Genomic DNA, 8,274 nt, shown 5'->3' on the forward strand with positions numbered 1-8,274 from the left:
AGAAACGAGTTTTCTTCATGTCTATGTTTTACCAAACCTACAAGGTCACAAGCTTAAGGTAATCACGATCTGCTGAGTGTAAGTAGGACGGGAGTAATGAGGAAATATTTATGAAATAGTTTCATTAATATTCAAAATAGTTTTGAATGCAACCGGAAGCGTTTCAAGGTCACCGGAATGGTTTCAGAGTTTATCGGGCAATGCCGGGTATTACGATAAAAGTATATAGGTGGAAAATGTTTTCAAAGATGTTAAATTAACAATAAAAGGCTCTCATAACAGTTAAGAATCTTTCATATTAAATTTAATATCAACATGCTTTAAAAGGCCAAGTGGTGGAAGGCTACTTGGGCCCAAAAGGGGTGGCACCCCCTTCTCCCCATGGAAAGGGGAGGGGGAGGCCGAATTGGAGGGGGACTCCCCATCCTCTTGGCCGGCGCAAGGGGGACTTCCTTCCCCCCTTGTGGCGCTCCCTCCTCTCCCCTTCAATCTATATATACTAGAGGTCTTGGGCACTTCTGAATACACAAGTTTTGGAGCCTCCTTTAGTTATCTAGTTCTAGTTCTAGTTGGTCCTAGTTGATCAATTAGAGCTAGAACTAGATCCTCTAATCCTCATAATTAGAAGCCTAGTGTGGTTTTAATCTCATCCCTCTAATTCTCCGGCGACAATTAGATCTGGATGGTGAAGCCCCGCCGGATCATGAAGACCGTACACTTCCAACCCGTAGAGAGGTCGTGCTTTCGGTCTTCCCTTCTAGGGATTGTTCGTTGGCGGTTCACGGGATCGTTCATCTATGGTTCGAGGGACTCCAAGTATGATCTACACTGACTCGTCTCCTTCCACCGCAATGATCTGATCCAAACAGTTTATTGATGGCTCGTGTCTGTGTCAGTTTTTCCCCGAAGAGGAAGGGATGATGAAGCACAACTACGGTAGGTATTTCCCATAGTGATGAAACCAAGGTTCTCGAATCAGTAGGAGAACCAAGCAACACTATGTAAACGGTACCTGCACACAAAGAACAGATACTTGCAACCCGACGCATAAGAGGGGTTGTCAATGGCTCCCGGGTAAAAGATTGGTAAATATATAATTTGGTAGATATAACTAGAATAACGGCAAATAAAATTCAGCGAGGTATTTTTGAGTTTTTGATAATATAGATATGAAAATAAAAGATGCAAATAAATAAAAAGGGAAATAGCTAGCAATATAGATCTAAAAATATATGATGAGAAATAGACCCGGGGGCCGTAGATTTCACTCGTGGCTTCTCTCGAGAAAATAGCATTCGGCGGGTAAACAAATTACTGTTGGGCAATTGATAGAACTTCCAATAATTATGACGATATCCAGGCAATGATCATTATATAGGCATCACGTCCAAGATTAGTAGAATGACTCCTGCCTGCATCTACTATTATTACTCCACAGATAGACTGCTATCCAGCATACATCTAGTGTATTAAGTTCATGGAGAAACGGAGTAATGCAATAAGAACGATGACATGATATAGACAAGATCTATTCATGTAGGAATAGACCCCCATCTTGTTATCCTTAATGGCAATGATCAATACGTGTCTTGCTACCCCTTCTGTACTGGGAAAGAACACCACAAGATCACCCATCACAAAGCACCTCTTCCCATGGCAAGAAAAATCGATCTAGTTGACCTAACTAAACCAAAGATTCGAAGAAGAAATACGAGGCTATAAGTAATCATGCATATAAGAGATCAAAACTCAAATAACTTTCATGGATAAAAATATAGATCTGATCATAAACTCAAAGTTCATTGGATCCCAACAAACACACCGCAAAAAGAGTTACATCAAATAGATCTCCAAAAGACCATTGTATTGAGGATCAAAAAGAGAGAAGAAGCCATCTAGCTATTACCTACGGACCTGTAGGTCTACAATGAACTACCCACGCATCATCGGAGAGGCACCAATGAGATGATGCACCCCTCCGTGATGGTGTCTAGATTGGATCTCGTGGTTCTGGAACTTGCGGCGGCTGGAATTTTTTTTCGTCGACTCCCCTAGGGTTTCTAGAACATCTGGGTATTTATAGGGCAGAAAGGCGATGCGGGAGGCCACGGAGGTGGGCACAACCCGCCAGGGCGTGCTTGGGCCCCCGGATGGGCCCAGGTGGGTTGTACCCCCCTCGGGGCACAACTATGGTACTTCTTTGGCCCATCTTGTGTCTTCTGGCCCAAAAAAATTCTTCAAAAAATTTGGCTGCTTTTGGACTCCGTTTGGTATCGGTTTTCTGCAAAGTAAAAAACAAGCAAAAACAACAACTGGCACTGGGCACTATGTCAATGGGTTAGTCCCAAAAAATGATATAAAGTTGCTATAAAATTGTTGTAAACATCCAGGAATGATAATATAACAGCATGGAATAATAAAAAATTATAGATTCGTTGGAGACGTATCAGCATCCCCAAGCTTAATTCCTCCTCATCCCCGAGTAAGTAAATGATAAAAACAGAATTTTTGATGTGGAATGCTGCCTAACATGTTCATCACATATTCTTATCTTTTGTAGAAAGGACTTATGGACTTCTATATGGTTCAAAGCAATAGTCTAGTTTTGACTTGAAGATTTCAATACTCAAGCATATCAACAAGCAACCTTGTCATTCAAAATGTCAACACTAAAGCAAGTTACCCCTAGCCCATCATGCTCAAATCATTGATCCATTCATGAAACACACTCGCATATTTGCTACGTCCAATGCTCAAGTACGACCTGCCCCTTAGTTGGTGCTTTATAAGAGAAGATGGAGACTCAAATAAAAATAAAAATTGCATAAAATAAATAGAAAGTCCCTTCACAGAGGGAACTAGGGATTTGTAGAGGTGCCAGAGCTCAAAGCGAAAAAATTAAGAGATAAAACATTTTGAGAGGCATACTTTTCCTGTCAACGAAAACGACTGACTAATTCCCAACACTTTCCATGCTAGATATATCATAGGCGGTTCCCAAATAGAAAATAAAGTTTATTCCTCTTTCCACCATAATTTCACATTCCACGGCTAGCTGTATCCACGGGTGCTGTCCATACCAAAACTTTCCAAGGAATTTATTAATTGACAACATAAAGTAAATTTCTTTTTTCATTTTGGGACTGGGCATCCCTAATACCTTTGCCGTACTCTCGTGCAATGACAAGTGAATAAACAGTCATCTTGAGAATAACACATCTAGCATGGAAAATATTGGCCACCCCCTGTCACTTCATGAGCGGTACCAGCACACAAAAATGAAATTTATTTTCAAATTAGAGATGGTGCATACAAATTTGCTTAGAACGGCACGGAAATACCACATATAGGTAGGTATGGTGGATTCATATGGCAAAACTAGTTTTAAGGATTTGGATGCACAAGTAGTATTCCTACTTAGTACAAGTGGATGCTAGCAAAAAGATTGAGAACCATCCAACCAAGGAATGAAAATCACGTAAGAGAGCATTAAGCATAACTAACACCGAATAATGCACCAGAAGTAGGTGAGGGAGTCCTGGATTAAGGGGTCCTCGGACGTCCGGCCTGTTGACATGGGCCAGACTGTTGGGTCGTGAAGATACAAGACAGAAGACTCTCTCCCGGGTCCGGATGGGACTCTCCTTGGCGTGGAAGTCAAGCTTAGCGCCCGGATATGAAGATTCCTTTCTCTGTAACCGACTTCGTACAACCCTAGTCCCCTCCGATGTCTATATAAACCGGAGGTCTTAGTCCCTAGAGGCAATCATAATCATACAGGCTAGACTTCTAGGGTTTTAGCCATTACGATCTCGTGGTAGATCAACTCTTGTGATACTCATATTCATCAAGATCAATCAAGCAAGAAGTAGGGTATTACCTCCATAGAGAGGGCCCGAACCTGGGTAAACATCGTGTCCCCCGCCTTCTGTTACCATCAACCTTAGACGCACAGTTCGGGACCCCCTACCCGAGATCCACCGGTTTTGCCACTGACAATAGGATATAATTTCATTGCATAACTATTGACTTTCGTGCTTGCATAGGGAATCACAAACCTTAACACCAATATTCTTACTAAAGCATAATTACTCATCAACATAACTCACATATCATTATCATCATATCTCAAAACTATTACAAAGAATCAAGTTTATTTTGTTCAATGATCTTCATGAAAGTTTTTATCACTTTGGGACAAATTTCATATGTTGCTTTTGATAGCTCGAACAAATCTAAGTGAAGAACATGAGCATACTTTTTTTTCATCTCTCAAAATAATATAAGTGAAGCATGAGAGAATTTCTTCAAAAAATTATTAACTCTAAAATGAATCTAAGTGAAGCATCGGAGAATTTCTTCAAAAATATTAAAGCACACCATGCTCAAAAAGATATAAGTGAAGAAGCAGAGCAATTCCATAACTCAAAACTTTTGAGTGAAGCATACAGAACAATTCTAACAAAGCATAGCATAATTTTGGCTGTCTCAAATAGGTGTGTCCAGCAAGGATACTTGTGACAAACTAAAAAAGCAAAATAAGCAAAGACTCATATCATACAAGATGCTCCAAGCAAAACTCATGATATGTGACGAATAAAAATATAGCTTCATGTAAAATACCGATGGTCATTAGAAGAAAGAGGGGTGCCACTCGGGGCATCCCCAAGCTTAGTTGCTTTTTCATCTTTGAATATTACCTTGGGGTGCGGTAGCATCCCAAATCTTAGGCTCTTATTACTCCTTATTCCTTCATCCATCATGATCTCACCCAAAACTTGAAAACTTCAATCACACAAAACTTAACAAAACCTTCGCGAGATCCGTTAGTATAAGAAAGCAAATCACTACTCTAAGTACTGTTGAAAACCCATTCATATTTTATTCTTGCATTATATCTACTGTATTTCAACTTTACTCTGGCTTATACCCTCCAATACAAACCATAGATTTATCAAAATAAGCACACAACACAAAGAAAGCAGAATCTGTCAAAAACAGAACAGTCTGTAACAATCTGAAAACTTCGAATACTTTTGAAACTCAATTTTTTTTGAAACATTAGGACAACATGGGAAATTTGCATATCAATGTTATGTAAAGAAGTCAGATCAAAAGCATGTTTCTGTGATTTATGAAAATTATTTTACTAAACGCAAAAGTTTCTATTTTTCAACAAGATCGAATCAACTATCACCCAACATGATCCCAAAGGCTTAGCTTGGCACAAAAACTAATTAAAACATAAGAAAACACAATGATAACAGTAGCATAATTGTGCAAACACTCAATAACAGAAAGAAAAAGGCAAAAATAAATTTTATTCATTGGGTTGCCTCCCAACAAGCGCTACCGTTTTATGCCCCTAGCTAGGCATAACGCATAGATCTAAGTATTGTCATCTTTAGTTTTTTATCCATAGGATGCCCTCATGATTGATTCATATGGTGGCTTAATTCTTGTTCTAGGGAAGTGTTCCATACCCTTTCTCAAAGGAAATTGAAATTTAATATTCCCTTCTTTCATATCAATCACGACACCTATGGTGCGTAAAAATGGTCTACCAAGTATAATTAGACAAGAAAGATTGTAATCAATATCAAGAACAATAAAGTCTATGGGCACATAATTCCTATTTGCAAGAACAAGAAGATCATTAATTCTTCCCATAGGCTTTTTAATCGTAGAATCCGCCAAGTGCAAATTAAGAGAATATTCTTCAATATCGGTAAGACCAAGCACACCACATAAAGATTTCAGTATTGTGGAAACACTAGCACCCAAATAACATAAATCATAAAACTCATAACTTTTAATCTTGACTTTCATGGTAGGTTCCCATTCATCATGTAATTCTAGGAATTGAAATATCTAATTCCAACTTTTCTTCAAAGGCTTTCATCATGGCATCAACAATATGTTTAGTAAAAGCTTTATTTTTTTCATAGGCATGGGGTGAATTTATCATGGATTGCAACAAAGAAATACAATCAATCAAAGAACAACTATCATAATTAAAGTCTTTGTAATACAAAAGAGTGGGAACATCACTAGTTAAAGTTTTGACCTCTCCAAACCCAATTTATCAATTTTCTCAACAAGATTTTCACCCTCCGAATTATCGGGACGCCTTCTAGCTAAAATTGACTCTTCTTCAGTCCATTTATCACCAATTTTAATTTTACTAAACAAGGAATCAATAGAAGAAACACCAATCACTTCAAGATCTTCATCATTTGTATCTTCTAACAAGACTGGTTTAGCGGTCATTTGGTTTACTAAGGTAGCTTCTGCATCGGATATTTTGCCTAGCAAACTTTCAGCGAAAGCATACTTAGATTGGAGACTACAAACTTCTCTACTGATATCATCAAGTTGTTTTGTTATATTATCCAACACAACAGAGTGTTCCTTAACTTCTTTGGTAAAATATTTATTGTGTTCAAATTGTGTAGTCATATATTTCTTAGTACTTTTCTCAATTTCAAGCAAAATATTGGGGTAAGGAACATCATAATATTTTCTTTGAGGCATCATGACTATGCAAACAAGATTGCACGCAAAAATAGATCTGACGATAAAACAGAGAACAAAAAAGGGGGCGAATAAAACCGTAAATTTTTGTGAAGTGGGGGAGATGCAAACGAGAGGCAAATGGCAAATAATGTAAATTGCAAGGAGATGAGATTTGTGATTAGGAACCTGATAGATGTTGATGATGTCTCCCCGACAACGGTGCCACAAATCCTTTGTTGATGGCTTGTGTCTGTGTCAGCTTTTCCTCGAAGAGGAGGGATGATGCAGCACAACTACCGTAGGTATTTCCCTCAGAAATGAAACCAAGGTTCTCGAACAAGTAGGAACCAAGAAACACTATGTTAAGGGTACCTGTACACAAAAAACAATTACTTGCAACCCAACGCATAAGAGGGGTTGTCAATCCATCCTGGGTAAAAGATTGGTAAAGATATAATTTGGTAGATGCAAATAGAATATCGGCAAATAAAATTCAGTGAGGTATTTTTGCATTTTGATAATATATATTTGAAAATAAAAGATGAAAATAAATAAAACGGCAAATAGCAATATAGATCTGAAAATATATGATGAGAAAAATAGACCCGGGGGGCGTAGATTTCACTAGTGGCTTCTCTAAAGAAAATAGCATACAGTGGGTAAACAAATTTACTGTTGGGCAATTGATAGAACTTCTAATAGTTATGACGATATCCAGGCAATGATCATTATATAGGCATCACGTCCAAGATTAGTAGACCGACTCCTGTCTGCATCTACTACTATTACTCCACACATCGACCGCTATCTAGCATACATCTAGTGTATTAAGTTCATGGAGAATTGGAGTAATGCAATAAGAACGATGAGATGATATAGACAAGATCTATTCATGTAGTAATAGACCCCATCTTGTTATCCTTAATGGCAACGATCAATACGTGTCTTGCTGCCCCTTTTGTCACTGGGAAAGAACACCGTAAGATCAAACCCATCACAAGGCACCTCTTCCCATGGCAAGAAAAATTGATCTAGTCATCCTAAGTAAATCAAAGATTCTAAGAAGAATACGAGGCTATAATTAATCATGCATATAAGAGACGAAAACTCAAATAACTTTCATGGATAGAAATATAGATCTGGTCATAAACTCAAAGCTCATCGGATCCCAACAAACACACCGCAAAAAGAGTTACATCAAATAGATCTCCAAGAGACCATTATCTTGAGGATCAAAAAGAGAGGAGAAGCCATCTAGCTACTAATTATGGACCCATAGGTCTACAATGAAGTACTCATGCATCATCGGATAGGCACCAATGAGGATGATGAACCCCTCCGTGATGGTGTCTAGATTGGATCTCGTGGTTCTGGAACTTGCGGTGGCTGGAATTGTTTTTCATCGACTCCCCTAGGGTTTTTGGAATATTTGGGTATTTATAGGGTGAAGAGGCGGTGCGGCAGGCTACAGAGGTGGGCACAACCCGTAAGGGCGCGCTTGGGCCCCTAGGCGGGCCCAGGTGGGTTGTGCCCCCCTCGGGGCACCCCTCTGTTACTTATTTGGCCCTTCCTGTGTCTTCTGTCCTGAAAAAATTCTCCAAAAAGTTTTGCTGCGTTTGGACTCCGTTTGGTATTGATTTTCTATGAAGTAAAAAACAAGCAAAAAACAACAACTAACACTGGACACTGTGTCAATAGGTCAGTCCTAGAGAATGATATAAAGGTGCTATAAAATGATTGTAAAACATCCAAGAATGA

This window comes from Triticum dicoccoides, chromosome 7B (assembly GCF_002162155.2).
Source record: "Triticum dicoccoides isolate Atlit2015 ecotype Zavitan chromosome 7B, WEW_v2.0, whole genome shotgun sequence".
In the NCBI taxonomy this organism is placed as follows: domain Eukaryota; kingdom Viridiplantae; phylum Streptophyta; class Magnoliopsida; order Poales; family Poaceae; genus Triticum; species Triticum dicoccoides.